We start from the raw sequence: 20,675 nt of genomic DNA on the forward strand, positions 1-20,675 counted from the left end.
GAAAGTTTCAAAATCGTAGAACAGGCCCCATTCTATCCTGCCTGTTTAAGAATACCTGAAGCAGACGCAGCCCGGAAACTGAAGCATTGGTGTGGAGGCGAGGCAGCGCAGCTGGCCAGAATTAAAAGCACCTTATTTCCTGCGGGAACCTGTGTGGTGGAAAGGGTAAGCAACCCGCCCTTTCTGCTGATTGCAGCTAGGAACAGCCCAGCCCCAGGGGCGGAACCCAGCACACGCAGAGGTTGCTGGGAGAAAACAGCGGTGAGGAGCAAGGTACAGCCCAAGCCTGCAGGAGACCCGGGAGCGCGTCACTCTGGCACATGGTTCTGGTAGGTCTCTCCAGTGTTCTCCAGTCCCCGGCAGCAGGGTAAAAAGGCTCCCCAGGAAGTTCGCCTGCCGGCTGTAGGTCCCTGTGTGGGCAGCAGCTCGGGAAGTGGCCCAACCGTGTACTTGGTTCTGGCAGGGTCAACATGGCGACCAAAAGCTGCGGGGGTGCGAAAACGCCGGCCCAGCAGCAGCTGCAAAGGCAGTTTTTAAACTAACGTGGCTTTTTTCCTCTGCCGCGGTGGCTAAGGGAAAGGAAGCAGCCGCTGGCCTTCAGTCCCACCCGGCTTTTAGGCAGGCCACACTGCCTCAGGGTGCAGCATTCTCATTCAAAATACAGCTTAAGAAAACTTTCTGCCTTCTCTTAATGCAAGTGACTTTTTGGCACAGTTAGTTAAGGTATAGGGCCTGTGACTGCAAGGTTGCTGGTTCAAATCCCTGGTGAAGTCAGTCTTAAAATGGTAAAACATTTTGGGGAAATTCAGAAGCTGAATCTAGAAGATCAAGTTAAACAAGTTTCAGGCCCCCAATAGTCAATGGTAGATCTCACAACCTTACGAGCATTTTCCTGAAATAAAAGATGGGTTAGGGGAGAGGAGGCCCGGGTCCTGAGGGTATACGAGGCCTGCCTTCTTTAAACTATATGCTCTAATGGCCCCTCCCTAGAAGTTTACCCTTGTGGGGCAGTTTTATAAATTGGCCTGTGTAAATTAAACTTTGGCTGGGAAATATTGGTACCCATCTCCTGAGCTTCGCTGGCCTCATTAGGACTGTTAGTATGTAACTACCCAACTCAGTAGCTCCTCTCATTCCATTCCTCTATTATAGTCACTGAAGGTTATGCAGGAAGTGAGAATGGTCCTATAATGCTGGTGGGTCATAATTGGAACCCAGTACATGGGAGACCCTCTAATAAAGTGGATCACGCATCTTGGGCCCACAAAATTTTGGGATACTGACTGAAAAATGTTTCATTTCAGTGCCCATTTTACGTGGGGGACACCTCAGGTCAAAGCAGCTGTAATTTCTTTAACTGGGGGTGCAGGCATCTCTTGTGTTCAGTTTCAGATGGGTGCTTCTATTCCCAAGCTCAAGTCCCCATTAAGGTGTATACTGGAAGGTTGGGACCAATTTAGCATACAGTCTTTAAGAAAGAAGCAACTCATATTTCCCTGCCAAACAGCGTGGCCAAATTGCCCTCTGCTGAGTGGAAAATCTAGCCCCCAAAGGGAAGAAATCCCAACAGCTTTCCTTAAGCAATTGTGGAAAGCTTTAAGAAAGTACACCCCCCTGTCACCAAACTTCATAAAGGATCAGTTAATACTAAAAAAACAAGTTTATTAGTTAGCAGCAAATATCAAGCAAAAGCTAGCTTTAGAACAAAAAGTCTAAAATAATTACTAAACCAGGCAACCTTAGTGTTTATTAAACAACAACAACAACAAAAACAACAGGCTAAAAGGAAGAGGAAAAATCACCGTTAGTCATGGCTTTCATGCAGTCAGACCCTAGGGGCTCAAATAAGGAAAAGGCTAGGGTTAGCTGCCAGTCTGGCAAAACCTGTTATCAGTGCCGTCTAAAGGGACCTTTTATAAAAAATTGTCCCCAAAGAAATAAACCATCATCTCGTCCATGCCACTATGCCAAGAAAATCACTAAAAAGCACACTGTCCTGGGGACAAAGGTTTCCACGGTCTAAGGTGTCTAACCAAACAATCCAATGGCAGAACTAAGGGTGCCTGAAACAAGTGCCAGCACAAGCTTTCACCCTCACAAAGCGCCAGGTAAATCTAACCATAAAAATCCAAGAAGTTAATCCTTCTCCTAGACCTTCTCAGTATGGTCTTCTCAGTATTTCTCTCCTGCCCTGAAAACTTAGTGTTTGTTAATTTTCTCCCCTCAAACTCTCCCTCTCTAGGCCCATCTTGGAAAGGATTATTTTCGGTTATTCTGTCTACCTCAAAGGCAGTTGGGATAGTAAAAATAAACTCATGAATTTATCACACTCAGCTAAAGCCTTAAATACCTCCTTTAAAAAAGTCATAAATCCTCCACTCCGCAGCCTAAAGTTCCAGAAAACAACGCTTCGTACACCAGGGAGTCATTAAAAATATCTACATATGCTTTTCCAACAAAATCTTCAGGAAAGTACCACTCATAAGTCTAATTTATATCCTGGCATTAATAGAACTATAACCCTCAACTTTATCTCTCAAACTCCAATTATCCTTTTCATAGTAGAAAAAAAAACCTCTTTCTAGAAAAAATGCTGCTATTTTGTAAACCAGTTAAGTGTTGTTTTAAACATAAAACTCATCAATCAATCAAACACAGAACTAAAAACCTTCAAAAAACAGTATTGTAAGGCTTGTTTAACAACTAACTGTCCTGGCTCTATTCTCTCCTAGGGTTGTTTTTAATCATTTTATATTTGTTGGCCTCTGGGCCTCTCATCTTTAACCACCGTGTCACATTTGTTTCTTCTAAAACCATAAGGTCACAAATAATCTGCCGCTACAACCACAAATGTACTTGGCTCATAAGCTCTATTGTAAACCTCTAAATCAACCTGTACCCCTAAAAGACTTCCCTCTAAAAAAAAAAAAAAAAAAAAAACCTCAAATGCAGGGCCTCTTCTGTACCCCATTTCAGCAAAAAGTAGTTAAAAAAAATCAACCTCCGTAATTTCAACAGAAGTTGGGCTTTCCTGTTCAAAGTAGGGGAAAGTTACAGATGCATGCCACCATCGTTGGCCAATCTGTTTATTTTTATTATTTATTTATTTATTTAGATAGTGCTACCTATGTTGCCCAGGCTGATCTCAAATTTCTGGCCTCAAGTGAGTCTCCTTTGAGTGTTTGCATACAAATTCTTTATCAGCTATGTGTTTTTGCAAACCTTTTCTCTCATTCTGTGGCTTGTTTTTAATCTTCTTTAAATGTGTCTTTCACATAACAATTTTAACTTTAATAAATTTCTTATTATTGTTTTTCTTCATAGATTGTTCTATTGGTGTTGCATTGAGAAACTTACAACCAATTCCAAGGTATGTAGGGTTTTCTCCTATGTTTCTTCAAGAATATTTCAGTTTTTCATTTTACATTTAGTTCCTTAGTCCATTTTGAGCTAATAATTTTTAAGTATAAAGCTGCTCTTTTAAAAGATACATTGTTGTTAATTTGCTGGCAAGATTTGTTGAAAATACTATCCTTTCTCCATCAAATTGACTTCACTATTTTGTTAAACATCTGATGACTATATTTGTGTGGATCTATTTTTGCTCTAATTTGTTACCTTATGTGTCTATTTTTCCAATACCACACTGTTGTTTAAAAAATCTGCAGCCAGAAACTATGCCTGGAAATCTGAAAGTGTCTTTCAACTTTGTTATTCTGCACTATTTTCTTAGCTATTCTAGTACCTTTTACTTTCCGTATAAAATTTTGAGTCAGTTTGTCTATGTTTGCAAAATAGCTTTTGGGGATGTTGAAAGGGATTGCATTGAATATTGTATTAGTGCATTGTCATACTGCTATGAGGAAATACCTGAGACTGGGTATTTTATAAAGAAAAGAGGTTTAATTGATTCATGGTTCTGCATTGCTGAGGAGGCTTCATAAAACTTACAATCATATCAAAAGGCAAAGGAAAAGCAGGCACCTTTCTCACAGGGAGACACGATGGAGTGAGTGCAAGCAGGGAAAATGCCAGATGCTTGTAAGACCATTAGATCTCAAGAGACTCATTTACCATGATGAGAAAAGCATGGGGGATCTACCCTCAAGATCTAGTTACCTCCATGCTTGGTCCTACCTTAAACACCTGGGGATTATAAAGATTACAATTCAAGGTAAGATTTTGGGTGGAGACACAGCCAAACCATATCAAATGTAACATCGAATAAAAAGAATTGAGCTTTCATTCTGTCACTATGAAATTATCTCTCAATTTATTTAGATTTTATTTGACTTTTTAGTCTATAGATTTTTGCATGTAGATGCTGCTTACATTTTGTTAGATTTACACCTAAGCGTTTAATTTGGGGAATTTATCAGAAAGGCTACCTTAAAAAATTTCAAATCTCAATTGTTTTCATATGTTTACTCTTTAAGGTACTGATAGAAGGATGTTGATGAGTCCACATAAAATAGTGAATCTATTTCTTCTAGTAATTTTATTAGTGTTTGTTTTGTTATATTTTGATTCTCCACTATCAGATTTTTACATATTTAGGATTGTTAGGATTTCTTGAAGAACCAATATCTTTAAATCAGGTAACACCGCTCCTTTTCATAATTTTCATTTTTTTTTTCTGAAATCTGCTTAATTCTAGTAATGTGTCTACTCTACCTGTCTCTTGATTAGAGTTTGCATAGTATGTATTTTTTATATAGGTACTTTTAATCTATCAGATTCATTATATTTAAAATGGATTTCTTATAGAAAACATATAGCTGGTTATTTTGTTAAAGCCACTCAGAAAACCCCTTTTAATTGGCATATTTAGACAATTTGCAATTAAAGCAATTATTGATGCAATTGTTAATTCACTTGGGTTAATATCTACCATGGTATGTAATTGTTTTATATATGTTTCATTTGTTATTTGTTTCTAACTTTTCTTCCTTTCATTTTATCTTTTTTCCTGGTATATCAGCAAAATTATTTTTTAATAATACCATATGTGTAGTGCAGGGACATTGTAAGGAAGTCTTTCTTTATGTACTGTTAAGTTTCTGAACAATGCCATTTTTATACTACCTGAAGAAAATATTTTAATAATTCTTGCAAGGTAGGTCTTTTGGTGATAAATTACTTCACACTTTGTCTGAGGTTTTAATTTTTCCTTCACTTTTATAATTTTGCTGTATGTAGATTTCTTAGATGTTTTGCTGTTTTCTTCAGACGCTTTTGATATTTCACTACAATTTTCTTGCTTCCATAATTACTGATGAAGTGTTCTGTAATTCTCTATTCTTGTTACTGAACAGATAAAATATTTTTATTCTCCTAGCTTAAGATATTATTTTTCTGCATTTTTAATATAATATGGCTCAGTATCATTTTTGTGGCATTTATTTTTCTTGGTGTTTTTTGAGCATTCTGTATTTTTCTTTTGATGTGTGTCACTAATTTGTGAACATTCTGAGTCATTATTGCTTTCAGTATTTCTTCTACTTTATTCTTTCTGTTTCTAATAGTATTTCAATTATGCGTTTGTTACAGCTACTGAAATTGTGACGCCATGCTTGATTGTTCTGGTTTCTTTTTCATTATTTTTTCTATTTAGATTTTAGTCAGAAATTTCAATTGACATATCTTAAGCCACTGATTTTCATCTCAGTTGCATCTATTCTACTGACGAGTCCATCACAGGCATTCATCATTTTTGCTACAGTGATTTTGACTTCTAACATTTGTGTCTCATCCTTCCTTAGCCTTGCTTCTCTTTACCTACAATACCTATCTATTTTTGCATGGCATCTACTTTCTCCAGTAAATTCCTTAATGTTTTAATCATGGCTACATTAACATCCTTGTCCAATAATTCTAAAATCTGTGTTATATCTAAACCTTCTTCTGATGTGTTATGTTTCTGATTTTGGTTTTGCTTTTTGGTTAGCCTTGTTATTTTGCATTAAGAGCCAGACATGTTGCATGGGGTGGTAGGAACTGAGTAATACAGGATTATAGCATAAAGTTTGATGCTAATCTGGCTAAAAGTTGATTTAATGTTTCCTACAACTGTAGGTGTCAGAGACTTCAAATTCCCATGGTGTCCTTGTGTTTACTTTCTTTCTTGACAGTCTTTCCTAAGTCGTCTTGTTGAAAAAGAGTCTGTGTCATGGATTGCTTTTATTTTTAATTCAATGATGCAGTGTTGGTGTGGTGATAAATTGTGGTAGAGGAGGTGTATTTTATAACTTTTCAGTTAAATCTCTGGCCTAGATTTTTACAGAGCTGCTGCTTTATAGGTTCCATCCTTTCCAGTTTAGATCATGACAAGCTGGCAAAATGAGTCTGTAATTGAAGGAATGTTCCTCTTCCATGGCTCTAGGCCACGCGTCCCCAAACTACGGCCCATGGGCCGCATGCGACCCCCTGAGGCCATTTATCTGGCCCCCTGCCACACTTCAGGAAGGGGCACCTCTTTCATTGGTGGTCAGTGAGAGGAGCACAGTATGTGGCGGCCCTCCAATGGTCTGAGGGACAGTGAACTGGCCCCCTGTGTAAAAAGTTTGGGACGCCTGCTCTAGGCTGTAGCTGTATTACAGTGTTTCCCCTTGGAAAATTGATTGTTCATAATGATGAGATTAGCCATTCCCCTTGCATTATATCGAAGTACATTGGCATTACTTTGGTGAAAAATTTATATGAGAGTTACATAATATACTCAGAAAGAAAAACAGAATGCAACTAAATTTTTGGAAATGTATTAACATTGTTCTTCTCTCTGACCAACTGCTACCTATTTTATAAGAAATAATTTGAGATTCATCTCCCTAAGGAAACCTATCTAAAACAGAGTGCAATTATGATATGACACTATATATATATTAATCCAGCTATTGCCACTGTTATATGTAAGTCCCTGGGGACAGAGTCCATCTAATATCATTTATAGGGTCCACAGTATTTGTTACACAGTAATTTTTCAATACATGCATGTTACATTAATGTGTAAATATGTTTTTCTTTAGAATTTTCTGAGTATTTCAAATTTTCCACAAATATATGGTAAAATTATTTTATAAGTAGAAGAAAACAATATAGAATAATTAGAACTTTTACTAAGAAACTGACCCATTCTCACTTGTCGTTTCTTCTGGCATTATCCTTTCTTTTGATGAGATTTTTATGGTATATCTAATTTTATCTCCTTAGATGCTAATCTTCCTTTTAGTATATAAACTTTTCAAGCAGGAGAACAAAATTGTTTTTGCAGAGTTTTGAATGGAAATTATAAACATTAGAAAATTTCTCTCAGTGGAAGTCTGTGTACCAAATAGTTAGATGCAGGGCACATCTGTATGTATCTTTTCAAATAAGTATTTAAACACTATTTAAAAGGCAGCCATCAAGCACAAATGCTAGCTCTTAAAACTTTAGTAAACTACACCAGATTTTTACTCTTTCCACTTCATCAGCAGGGTGTTGTTTGTGTTGGTAATTTAAATATATATGCATATACAATGAAAAAAAGTAGTTAGAATCAATACTTAGTTTCTTTATAATCTTCTACCTATGAGAGACTGCTGAGTTATGTTTAATCACAAAGTAAATGGAAATCATTTCATGTAATGCAGTAATGCAGTCTGTGTTTTCTCTACATCTTCAGTTTTATATAACCAATTTGTACTTTTTTTTCATTGACTGAGAGACAAAGGAAGAGGAGATGGTTGGTTTTATAGCAATCTTTACCCTGTGTTAAAGAAAAATTTACCAGACCAGTTAAAGAGTTAAGGGAGACTTTATTCAACACTATTGCAAAGGAGAAAGAATGACTCGACTCCACTAAAACAAAAGTTGGGTAAATTTTTAAGCGGCAGGGGAAGCTACTGGAGCTAGTAGCTAGTCCTAGATAAATGCCAGGTTGGCATTTATCTAGGACTCCTATCATTTCATTGCAACTAGGAGACTGGGATTCTTTCTTTCTTATTACATTTCAAATGGATGATTCCCAGATACTTGAGACAGATATTCCTGGGTTGTACAATAATTATATCATCAGCAAATAAAAAATTAACACTTGCAATTTTTCTGAAGTAAGTGCTCTAAGAAAAGGGTGGTCAGGGGCCTATAGTCAGGAAGACTTAGCTATACTAAAGTTTAGCGAAGTTGAGATAAATGTTAAGTCTTTTTTTTTTTTTTTTTTTTTTTTTTTTGAGACGGAGTTTCGCTCTTGTTACCCAGGCTGCAGTGCAATGGCGCGATCTCGGCTCACCGCAACCTCTGCCTCCTGGGTTCAGGCAATTCTCCTGCCTCAGCCTCCTGAGTAGCTGGGATTACAGGCACGTGCCACCATGCCCAGCTGAAATGTTAAGTCTTCTTGGTCACCATGATACAGTTTATCACTCCTGAATCACCCCTTTCCTTTGACTTAAAGCAAAACCAAAACCAAACAAACGAAAAAATTGTTCCTTTATATTTTTGAGTTTATGTATCTTATCTCAATGCAATGCTTACAACACTTTACTTAGAAGCCTCATAAATATATACTTTATTCAATTGACAGAGTTATGTAAACTGAGCCTATATTGACTGAGAAGACCTCTGGAAAATTACGAGAAAGACACAAGGGGTATAGTATAAGAATGCAAAAGATTTAACAGCATTTGGGATGAAGTTCTGAAACTAAATATCATTTGTGTTTAGTGGCATTTTTTCAGGGTTTCCTTATAACTACATAAAATCCAATTGTAACTCTCACTATAATACATGCTAAATAACAATTTTTAAATCAAATTCTTATTGCCCATTATCTTAGAGTAGTATATGTTGATTTATTGTTTCTACTCCATGTTAGGTTGTATTCCTTTCAACATGGCAGGATTTCCTGTTTATTTGTAGGTAGAGAACAACAAACAAGCAATATTATTCTTCATTGATCTTATATGACTATATTAGCTATACTTTTGTGTTTTAGAGTTATGTTTCTATACATTTAATCTCTATATTCAGTAAGAATATCTTGATAATAGGACATTAAATAAATCTTTACACCAATTACACCAATTACACAATTACTCTTTCCAACTATGTTTTCTTTAAAACGCTTGCTATTTTTATTTTAATAATAAAATAAATATTTTAAAATTATTTCATAGATAAAATCCTTTAATATTCACGAATAAAATAATGGGACATTGCTTAATTTTACATACCAATAAGTAACAGATTGGGGACTGAAACTCAGAACTGTTTCATCTCCCTTGTGTACTCCAATGGTGCATTAATCCATTTGGACTGTCGTAAAAATATACCATAAACTAGGTAGCATGTCAATAATAGAAATTTATTTTTTCTGTAGTTCTGGAGGTTGAAAGTCCAAGATTAAGGCACTGGCAAATTCAGTGCCAGTGAAGGTGAAGGCCTGCTTTCTGATTCATAGATGATTGATTTTTACTGTGTCCTCACATGGTGGAAGGTGCAAGCTAGGTTTCTGGGATCTCTTTTGTAAGTGCACTAATTACAGTCCTTAGGGTTCTGCTCCATAAAATCAATACTTAGTTTCTCTCTTAACTAGATGGACTACTTGGCTCTTTAGCTTTAGAAGGGGTTCTACCTACCCAATATTCTACCTCTGAATGCCATCTCTTTCAGGGTTAGGATTTGAACATGAAATCTTAAAGGATGCAGTCATTCAGACTATAACAAATGACTTGAAAAGAGTTGGCAAAAGTCTGTCTGCAGTCTAAGGGGAAACAATGTTAACCAGGAAAAATGGCTGAGTCAATCTTTTTTAAAATACTGGCATGAGAAAATCCTTTCAGAGTCACAGAAAGTGAATCTTAAATTGATATTTAGAATACAGTTCCATTACCTAGAGGCTGTTTGACTTGCTATTTTCTGTAATGTTGAAAGTATACTTTTTTGAACATTATTTGGTTATATTCATTCTGTTATATTGTAGGTTAAAGAAAATTAAAACCTTGGGTAGGATTCAGTTGTAATGAAATGGTTTATTAAGATTATAGACATACTTACTAGTTTATTTTAACTTGACTCACTCATTTACTAACACACAATTGTGCAGTTTCACATTCCCCCAAGGTTTCTTTGTAGGGAGGCACATATTTTTGTGGTATACTGTTAACATATCCTTATTATTTTATTATTCAGATTTTATCTACTCATGCAAAGAGAATTGTTGGACAATTTTCTAACGAATTAATTTATGTATTCACTTTAGAAAATTTGGACCAATAAAACCACTTTTATTTGGAGCAAGTTTATTTATTTTCATAACTGGAATAATAGTCCTAACCATCTATTCAAATTTGCTTACAGAGAAATCACATTGTAAATTAAGAACCACAATTTTAAGGTATAGGATTATTTTCAAAAGAAATTAGAAGAAAGCATTATAAAGTTACAAAGCTATTTTATTTTAAACTTTCCTAAAGAATGTTTTATTTTCATACGTAATTTTAAAATACCTTTCTCATATGGACTGAAATCTTCTCAGCCAAGTTTTAGTGCAAAAAAACCTTTACTTTAAAAATATAATTTTTAAAACAAAAATTTTATGGATATGTATCTATATTTGTATCTTTTTTTATATATTCACTGGCATAATTCTAATGAAATCTACCCAAAGATATATTTTACTAATGTTTTTAATCTTCTAAGTAAAATTTTACTCCACCTATGGTTATTGTACCTGCTCTACTTGTACAATATTTTAAGGCACAGAAACAATTTGCCTTCTGCTAAGGAATCATAATAAACCTTGATATTAGTATAGCAGTGTATTTGCGGCTTGAAAACTTAAAGGTTTGTATATTTTATACAGATTCTTTACATTATTATAATGTAATTAATTTCCTTATATGATAGTGAAAAATAAATTTGTATTAAATATACATCTCCTATGTATCAATTTGAGTAGATAAAAGTGGCTTTTATGGCATTGATCCTTAAATATAAGACAGTGAGATCCATGACCATTGAGTATATGCATAGTGTCAAAACATCATACAGACACAATATGCAGCATCCAGAATTCATTTTCTTTATGACACTAATGACCTGTATTTAAATCTATTCCTATGGTCTCTGTGATGATAAGTCTTCTGTGGCACACTGTTAAAACAAATCACATGACTCATATATCTCATTCATTATTAAAATGTGTCTAAGAGAACAAAGTTATTATCCTTACACAATAGCAAATATATTTTACATTCAGATATATAACAAAACCGTATTCTCTTAAGACCACTATTATAATATTTTTATATAAACAACAATTTCCATTGCATTTCAGCTAAATAAAATGAGTTTGGTATTAATTACTGAAAGTCAATTATAGACATTGTTTTGAGATACCTGAATTCTGAAGTGAATATGTACTTGTTCATTCCACATTTATTACTTAGGCATCTATACATTTCTATTTTTTTCCCCCTAATGCCAGATGGACTAATTGGCTCTTCAGCATTTATTTTAAAAAATACTATGTGGGCAGAATGTTAGAGTCTTGGCAAAGTATGATAGGACATATAGTTGAAAGGGAATTTTATTCAGGACAAACTGCCTCCTGTTCGCACATAAAATAATTTTAATGTAAACTTTATGTTTTATTCAACATAAATTGACACAAACTCCCTGATTATAAGATTGAAATTACAAATTTTTTTCAGATTAAATAGGGCTAATTTTGGAAAATATAAGCTTTCTGGTAAGTTATAACTTATTTTAGTTATTTTAGATAGCTTGAGATAACTGAAATTAGAGGTTAACTAAACTCTTTGATATAGTATGTATAATGATCCTGAGTTTATTCTTTTATATTTGATATTGTAACCTGCTAAATGAAGGACAAAACTTGCATTTAGAAATGTCAGAAATTGCATTAGCAAAATTTACCATCCATTCACATTTTTAGGTGCTACATTTACCTGCTTATTTTCCACTCTGTCATTTTAAGCCCAGCAATCCAGTTTTATCCTTTTTCTTCCTCTTATCATGTATCTTATATTATTATTTCATAATCAATGCTTTCTACCGTAAATGATATTTAATCATATTTGTCAAACCAACCAGGATATTCATAGCTGTGTCTATAGACCAAGATAGTCAGAAAACTTTCCTCCATTACACAAAAAGAAATTTGTCTATGTTATTAAAAAGCAATATCTTTATATAAATGGCATAAGTATGTGGCACCCATGAAAATATCCCTCTCAGGCTTTATAGTAGGGCTTGCGTAATTCACTGATGGCCCTAGCTGTTGCACTCCAAAGTCCATTGCCAGATTGATGTTAAGGCCACACTTCTTCTCAAAGGCTGCTCTCAGCCAGTAAATGTGTGTAGATGGTGCAGTGCTTTGAATATCTGTCCCTTACAAAATTTATGTTGACATGTACTTCCCAATGAGAGGTGGGACCTGAAAGGAATGACAGGGTCATAAGGGCTCTACCTTCATGAATGGATTAATCCATTAATGGGTTACTGGATTAATGGATTAACCTATTTATGGATTATTGAATTACTAAGTAAATGAATGAATAGGTTATGATTGGAGTCAGATTAGTGACTGTAAGAAAAGGAAGTGAAATAGGAGCTAGGATGCTCAGTCCCTTCCTCATGCAATGCCCCATGCATTCTTGAGACTCTACAGAGAGTCCCTAAAGAAGGACCTCATAAATTGCAACCTCTTAACCTTGAATTTCTCATTTCCATAACTGTAAGAATTAAAATTCTTTTCTTTACAAATTATCTAATTTTAAGTATTCTGTTATAAGCAACAGAAAATGGGCTAAAACAGATGGCATACTAAAGTAGGCCAGTTTTTGTGAGACATGGGACCCCCCTGATGGACAACTTTGGCTTAGAGACTTGGCCTTCAGAAAACTTCTTAGAAATGCACTGCAGTCTGAGTCTTTCAACCTCTTTTCTTCTTCTTTTCTCTTGTCAATGAACAGACCTGTGTCGGGGTCTAATGGCTCTCACAGCATTCATTTTGTAACTCTCCATTTTCCCTCACTAGCATTTCATCCAAAAAAAATCTCGTACATATAATCCTGTCTTGTCATCTCCTTTTGGGATGACCCAGAAAAACACAAGTGGATGTGAATAAAATAAAATAACATCATTTAAGTTGTTAGGTGAGGCAGTAAAGTCTCTTGCCTAAAGTACAGCCCCAGTTGCTAAAAATTTTACCAAAGGTACCTTGGAAAGTATTCAGGTTGAGGGGAATGCTTTTTACAAGTGTGATTATTTATGTATTTGAATGATTATTGGGTAAGTAATGCATACAGCAACAGTGGAGTTAGCTGACTACAAACTGTATTTCCCTTCAAAAAATAAGAACTGAGGGTCAATTACAATCAGATAGTGGCTACTTGTGTAAGAGTAAGGGATTCCCCATTGTAGCTTACAAAAAAAAAAAAAAAAAAAGACCTCATTTCTTGCTGGAGAAGAGCTGACAATGCTGAGCAGCAGAATGTAAATACAACACAGTTGCAAAGCGCAGGCGATGTTTGCACCACTAGGGTATCTTGAAACACAGAAAGCATACCAACAGTAACTAGGAAAAGGTGGGTCTACTCTTGCAACTCTAAAACATTCACAAGGGTCTGCAAACCAGCATGCTTAGAGGCATCCCTTTAGATAAACCCATTGCATGTTTTACAACCCCAGGTTTTCTTTTTTCTTTTCTTTTCTTTTCTTTTCTTTTTTTTTTTTTTTGAGACGGAGTTTCGCTCTTGTTACCCAGGCTGGAGTGCAATGGCATGATCTCAGCTCACCGCAACCTCCGCCTTCTGGGTTCAGGCAATTCTCCTGTCTCAGCCTCCTGATTATCTGGGATTACAGGCACGCACCACCATGCCCAGCTAATTTTTTGTATTTTTAGTAGAGACGGGGTTTCACCATGTTGACCAGGACGGTCTCGATCTCTTGACCTCGTGATCCACCAACCTCGGCCTCCCAAAGTGCTGGGATTACAGGCGTGAGCCACCACGCCCAGCCAACCCCAGGTTTTCTATATCAGACTGTTGTCCTGTGTTCCAAGAAACCACAGAGGCTTCTTCCAGCAGGAAACCAGTACAACCTTTTATCACCTCAAGACTGTTCTCAATCTCTTCTCCTAGCTCTCAGGCTGAAAAGTAGGAGTAACTCTCCTGGGAACATTATGGTCCTGAAAACAATTGTGCTCTAAAAGGATTGTAAGAATTTGGTAACATGTACAAGCAAAAGTTAAAGCAATATTATTGGGATTGGAGTATGAAATTGCTTGACCAAGGAAAGCCTAAATATAAGAATGGAATGTGCCAGAATGTATTGAATTGGGAGTACTTTATCTAGATACAGAATTTGACATTCTGGAAAAGTTTCCAGGGGATGGGTCAAACTTGCTGCTGTGGTGCTTTTGAAATCTGGAGGAGATACTGGCAAAGCCAAAAGTAGTGGAAAGGCCTGAGTTGTCCTAGAAGGTAGTCAAGGGAAAATTAGAGAGGCTGAGGAAATTGGGAATTTGGGAATGGATATGTTATGTCAAACTAGAAAACTCATCAGAAGATTATATCACATGGGAGGGCCCAAAGAACACACCATTCACCAAGGCCGCTAGAAAAGTGCTAGTGAGGGGGCATAAGCATCCCCGAGATGTTGTTCTGTATCTCTTCTGCAGTGCAATACTGACAATGGGAGAAATAGTCACAGACCTGGGCTAATTAATATACGTATGGATAATAAAGTCCTGTAGCAACACAAACTTAACATCATCAGTTTAACATCAGGAAACAGGAGGCTACAATTACCTAAAAGACTGGAGAAGTCAGAGGACTAACCAAGGAATCTTAAACTTCAGCTGGTTGTAGAGATCATTAAAAGAGCTTGGAGTCCCTAAGAACAAAATAAATGATATTAATATTTATAACTTTAAAAATATTAAAAAGTCAAAAAACAAGATGTAAAAGATAGTGATGAAAATGCCAATAATAATCTCTTGTCAAGTTTCTAAAACTGAGGTAGTTTTCAAATCAGAAAGCCACTGACTGAAGAGGAGGCTGGGTCACTAGGGGCTATTCCACAACTATGCTGTTGCAAGCATATACTACACTAAAAGAAGGGGGACATGGAGACTTTTTTTTTTTTTTTTGAGGTGGAGTCTCACTCTGTCATCCAGGCTGGAGTGCAGTGGCGCGATCTTGGCTCACTGCAACTTCCGCCTCCCGGGTTCAAGTGACTCTCCTGCCTCTGCCTCCTGAGTAGCTGGGATGACAGGTGCATGCCACCACACCCAGCTAATTTTTGTATGTTTTAGTAGAGATGGGGTTCACCATGTTGGCCAGGATGGTCTCCATCTCTTGACCTTGTGAGCTGCACACTTAGGACTCCCAAAGTGCTGGGATTATAGGTGTGAGCCACTGTGCCAGGCTGACAGGGATACATTTTGAGAGTTACTAGATAAATGGTTTGAGTTGACATTGGTAACTGGAGACCCAAAGCATCATTATTACTTCACTTCCACCCATGTTAGAATAACTGGAATCTTAACTCCTGACCAAAGACCAACTCAAAATATGCTCACTGGATCCATGAACCTTCACCAGGATAATTTTCCCATTTTTAAAGGATATAATTAGAACTCATATACTTGGAAATTGGAGTAGCCCCCACATTATTTTCCTGACTTCTGAGCTAAGAATTATCACAGTGGGAAAGCTGAATAAAAACCTCTCAAACTTCCCTATCCAAGATGGTAAATAAAAAAACAATATTAACCCCTGGCAGTGGGAAAAAATGAGATAAGTAACTCTATTATATTGCAAAAGCACACAGGATTTGTGGTTTCTGTCATACTATATCTTTATGAAATATACCAGTCTTGCCCTACAGAAACTGAATGAAGCTGGGAGAATGACTACAGACTATCGCAGCATCCATTAAGTAGTGGCTCTGGTCCCAGGTGCTGTGCTAAACATGGTATCATTTTAGAGCTGATTAATAAGGTCTCAGGTGCATGAGATATGGCCAGTGATTTGTAATTCATTCCTATATTCTATTTCTATAGAGTATATACTCTATTCCAATGAGAAAAGAATATCAGAAATAATATGCATTTAAGTGAAACACAAAAGAATATTTATTTACAGTTTTGCTGCATATCTAAGCAAATTCTCCCTCCCTATGTCATAATCTGAAAAGATCTGGACTGCCTGTACATATGGCAGAAAATCATACTGGCATTGATGATATCATGTTTAATGGATAGAGTAAAATACATGCGTGTACAAGGACTCCTTAAGTCACAGTAGCTCCAAAAGGTGAGAGATAAATTGTATGAAGATCTAGAGATTACCTATTTTTAGTAATGTGTTGAATGGTCAGGGGATGCCAGGATATCCCAGTCAAAGCAAAAGAGAAATTGCTTTTGATGTGTATTCTACCTAAAAGAAGGAAGCACAGAATCTCATTGGACCATTTGGGTTGTAAAGATAACATATTCCACATGTAGAAAGGTTGCTCCAGCCCACTTACTAGGTAGCACAGAAGTCTGCCAGCGTCCAGTGAAGTCTGGAAGAGAAAAGGCTCTGCTGCGGTTAGAGCTGTAGCAGAAGCAGCCTGTTGCTTGAGCCATATTTCTGGCAGTGCTAAGGCATGGGAAATGTCAGTGGTGGAAAAATACATAGTAGACCTTTTATGGCAAGCTCAAACCCGTGAACATAGAAGAGATCACATCACATATGAGCAAAAAAAAAAAAAAAACAAACCATGAGTTTAGATATGGTTTCAATGCAAACTGTAAGTGGATAGTGGCTGCATTATAGAACTATTCAGGGGTGGTTTTGAAAAGATAATGGAAGCTGGGTGCAGTAGTGTTTGGCTGTAGTTCTAGCTACCCAAGATGCTAAGGTAAAAAGATTGCCTGAGCCCAGCAGTTTAGGTCTATTGTGCTCTATGATCACATTTGTGAATAATCATTTCACTCTATCCTGGGTGACATGATGAGACTCCATCTCTAAAACAAACAAAAAACAGTATAAAATCGTGAGAAGGGAAAAGTTTTTCCATGCAGTAGATTCATAACTGGGCTACTGGGAAACAGTTTATTCAGTTTGTGTAGAAAGACAAGTGGCCTGAAGTTAGCATGTGTGTGTGACTGTGTCTGTGTCTATGTGTATGTATAGGAAGTGGCTAGTGGTATGGTTATCTAGTTAGTGATGTGGAAGAAAAAAAACAGAAGTTCAAAAGCAAGGAAGTCTGAATGAGTGACATAAAAATGAATGCATAGAAGTGGACATAACATATGAATATTTTTGTTTACACCCATGAAAAGCATCCATTCACTGTGGAGAAGGCACTAGACAACTAAGTAGACAAAACGAGTGAGTCCGTTGACATTAGTAACGCTTTATCATTGACTACTCCAAAACTTATATAATAGGTATATGAGCATAGTAGCCACAGTGGCAGAGTTGGAGCCTAGCATTAGCCTGATAGTATTGCCTCCAACTTACCAATGTTGATACAACTTTACAGAATCGGAGAAATATGCTCTTCTAAAGGAGACCAACCAGCTATTTAAGCCACCTATATTGGACTCCTTCCCTTCTGGAAAGGCCACCTGTTTGTCCTAAGGATAGATACCTATTCCAGGTTTAGATTTGCCTTTCCTTCTGAGCTTCAGCCATCACTGTGTAGGAACTTATAGAATGCATCATACAGAAGCATATCATACTGTCTAACCAGGAGACAAACTTTGTGGTGAGGAGACGCATGAGAGAGACCATAACCATAAATAAGATCCACTAGTTGTATTGCATGTCTCCCTATGCAGAAGCAGTCAGTCTCACACAATTCTAGGAAACCCTTTTACAGCTGAAGTGCCAGTTCGGTGGCTACCTGCTGAAAGGATGGGTGCCACCCTTCAGGATGCAATATATGCATGAAATTAGATACCTTTATATGGTACTTTGTTCCTAAAAGAAATAATATATGATCTGGCAATTAAGGAGTAAACCACAAGTGTTGCAGTTAGCACCACTTCCAATGATTCACTGGACGATTTTGTTCTTCCTGTCACTCAAATCTGGTCCCTATAGTTACCCTCTTGACAGGGGATACATAAAGTTCCCATAGAATTAAACATTACCATGCTGCCAGGGCACTTTGGACATGATGTTCCTAGAGATTTGGAGGCAAGAAGAGAAGTCACCATCTGGCAGGAGTAATCAACCCTCAACTACAAAAGTAGAACCGCTTTTCACAGTAGGGACAAAAGTAAGGATATTTGGAACCTAGATGATCCACATCTATATCCCCTGCTCCTCCCTCTCCCCATCATAGCTGTGAACAAATGCATACAGAAATCCCAGTCAGGAAAAAAAAAAAAAAAAAAAAAAAAAAAAGTGGTGTCCAAGAGTTTCAACCTCTGAGAAGTAAAAGAATTGTGGAGGAAATAGAGAATGAGTTGCTGGTCTGAGATCAACTGCAGCCAAAGGGCTATAGTTTATCCTGCCATTTTTCTTCTAATTTCTCCTTAGAGAGTCCCTGGGGGATCATGGAGTAGGTGGTCATGAACTTGCTTTATAAGAAGTGTAGTATGGCAATAATGAAAATATATCATTCAAATCTCCTGTAAGAAGCATAATTGGCTGGGCGTGGTGGCTCAAGTCTGTAATCCCAGCACTTTGGGAGGCCGAGGCGGGTGGATCACGAGGTCAAGAGATCGAGACCATCCTGGTCAACATAGTGAAACCCCGTCTCTACTAAAAAAATACAGAAAAATTAGCTGGGCATGGTGGTGCGTGCCTGTAATCCCAGCTACTCAGGAGGCTGAGGCAGGAGAATTGCCTGAACCCAGGAGACAGAGGTTGCGGTGACGAGATCGCACCATTGCACTCCAGCCTGGGTAACAAGAGCGAAACTCCATCTCAAAAAAAAAAAAAAAAAAAAAAAAAAAAAAAAAGCATAATTGACACTCTGAAGGTGTCTTAGCCTTCTGTGGGCCCTTTCCATTTTTCCTCACTGGCATTTCCCCTAGCAAATCTCTTGAACAGCTAATACTGCCTCAGTTTTGCTTCTTGGAGGACCTGTGCTATCCTTTGATAGGCATTCAAGTATTTGTTAGAATTTCCCTGCTTATTTTATAGTCTTTCCATATCTCTCTCTATTTATTTTTTTCACATTTCTGTGTCTATACTCCCCTTTACTATTTAAACTAATCATGTAAATATGTAAATACATAATCCTTTATTGTTTCCTTCAGTGCCTTATTGCTTTTCCTAGAATGTTCTCAAAATAAACAAATTAAAAGATGACCAAATTATACAATGTCATTATAAAAATTACATTCAACTTTAGAAGTAATGATGATGTCAGTATACTTTCCTGCCTTTACATGTACTGTTTAATGGTGAGATATTTTATTAATAATGGATTTGCACAAATGTATTTTTTAATTTGTAGAGATGGGGTCTCACTATTTGCCCAGACTGGTCTCAAAGTTTTCACCTCAAGAGATCTCCTGCCTTGGCTCCCCAAAATGCTGTAATTACAGGTGTGAGTCAATGTGCATAGGATGTGAGACGTTTGCAACACATCTGAAATACAAAAAATAAATGTATGGCCTGAAAAGCATAGATATTTAGATAAATAAAGACTAATATAAGTCAAGTTTACTTTTGGATTGAGTTAATGGCTTATGGAGGATATGTTCTATTATACACCATCTTACTAAAGTAACTAGTTAATATTTTAGAAATGTTAAAAATCAATTGATAATCCATATTCAACTGCTGTTATAAAAAAGTCTCTGTTGGCCGGGCGCGGTGGCTCAAGCCTGTAATCCCAGCACTTTGGGAGGCCGAGGCGGGTGGATCACGAGGTCGAGAGATCGAGACCATCCTGGTCAACGTGGTGAAACCCCATCTCTACTAAAAATACAAAAATTTAGCTGGGCATGGTGGTGCGTGCCTGTAATCCCAGCTACTCAGGAGGCTGAGGCAGGAGAATTGCCTGAACCCAGGAGGCGGAGGTTGCGGTGAGCCGAGATCATGCCATTGCACTCCAGCCTGGGTAACAGGAGCAAAACTCTGTCTCAAAAAAAAAAAAAAAAAAAAAAAAAAAAAAAAAAAATTCTCTGTTAATGCCACCAAAAATCCTTTCTTGAATTATTTAATAAATTTCATACTATATACAAAGGCAGTTATTTAACAATAAAGAAAAATAATAAAAACACATAGATTAAAAAATTAAGGTAACTCTTTTATAAGTGGTGCTGGATCAATATGTTTAACAACATCGTATCATTTTAAACTTTAAGTATATTCCAGCAATATGATATAATTTTGGTTAACATATTATGTAATTTTAATTCAGATGTATTATAATGAGATTGTTTTATATAATGAAGTTATTAATGAATAAGTAAAATATTAACAATTCCAACTATAACAGTTTATTTTTAAAAGACATTAATTAAATGTCAACTATTGGTAGGAATAAATTTCTGTGATGTATATTAGGTTCATTATGGAGAACATATAGTCAAAATAATGAGCCTAGAAGTACTGAAAGGAATAAACAGAACAAGAACAAATACAGCATTTGAGAAAAATGTTTTCATTTCTTATATTTTTTAAAGCAACATTTGCATCATTTATGGTCAGTTTAAT

At 36.5% G+C, this 20,675-nt stretch overlaps 1 pseudogene; it reads right to left on the reverse strand.

The window, feature by feature from the left end:
- Positions 1-308: 308 nt before the first annotated feature.
- Positions 309-20,675, reverse strand: part of LOC101046613 (histone-lysine N-methyltransferase SUV39H2-like) — a 63,614-nt pseudogene continuing 43,247 nt past the window's right edge.

Source organism: Saimiri boliviensis, chromosome 4 (genome assembly GCF_048565385.1).
Source record: "Saimiri boliviensis isolate mSaiBol1 chromosome 4, mSaiBol1.pri, whole genome shotgun sequence".
Taxonomy (NCBI): Eukaryota; Metazoa; Chordata; class Mammalia; order Primates; family Cebidae; genus Saimiri; species Saimiri boliviensis.